Here is an 887-nt window from a genome sequence, read left to right on the forward strand (position 1 = left end):
AAGTTCTGTAGCTCATAAGTACAAAATAAGTAGCTCGCCCCCTTTGGATTACAGGAACAAATAATACAAGACCTTTTGAGCTACGATTGAAAGCGTAGAGAAAAGTTTATCGTTCCAACTGCAATTTATGGTAATTTGCACACTTAGCTAAGGCAAAGACAGCAAAAATTGCGTATAGCAGTAAGTGCTGGATTTTGCAACAGATGGCACTTCAATAAGTTAGATAAGGACATTGTACGTGTTTGAGTGAGACAAAAGATAATGTATGAAATTTATTTAGAGATACCACTGACACCAAAGAGTCTGTTTTATCGACCTCGTGTAAATTTTTTTGACCTTCCAGCATTCTAAATTTCTAAATATTATATTATATTATATTATATTATTATTATATTATTATTATTTATTTTATTTCTAAATTTTCTAAATTTTATTTAAATATATAAAAATATTAAAACAATATTCATTCTACGTTATACATACATACATATATATATATGTATATATATATATATTCCGATATTTCTCCTGAATAATTTTATTTCTAAAAAGCTCTTTTATTTTCGCATTATTACTATATAATCACTATAATAATTTACACACAATTATTATCCTCATCTACTGACTTTCTTGCGAATAACTTTATTTTATATGCAAATCATTACATATTATCTTATACGAAATATACAATTTTTCATCATATGTATGTACAGATGAATCTAATAATATTTTATCAATGTATATATGTTGAATGTTTCGGAAACTTATCATTTACATAATTGTTGCATTGGAAACTGAATCTTCTAAAATTTACAAATTTCTGCAGTGTATTATGCATTCTTGGAAATATATATATATATATATATATATATATATATATATATACA

The 887-nt window shown here is 24.7% G+C and overlaps 1 protein-coding gene across 1 annotated transcript in view; it reads right to left on the reverse strand.

Moving 5' to 3' along the window:
• Window positions 1–887, reverse strand: part of LOC105455583 (DEAD-box helicase Dbp80) — a gene marked incomplete at its 5' end in the record, with an annotated part of 5,034 nt that overhangs the window by 2,030 nt on the left and 2,117 nt on the right. The gene's annotated exons all lie outside the window — the stretch shown is intronic.

Source organism: Wasmannia auropunctata, unplaced genomic scaffold (assembly GCF_000956235.1).
Source record: "Wasmannia auropunctata unplaced genomic scaffold, wasmannia.A_1.0 LD335897.1, whole genome shotgun sequence".
NCBI lineage: Eukaryota > Metazoa > Arthropoda > Insecta > Hymenoptera > Formicidae > Wasmannia > Wasmannia auropunctata.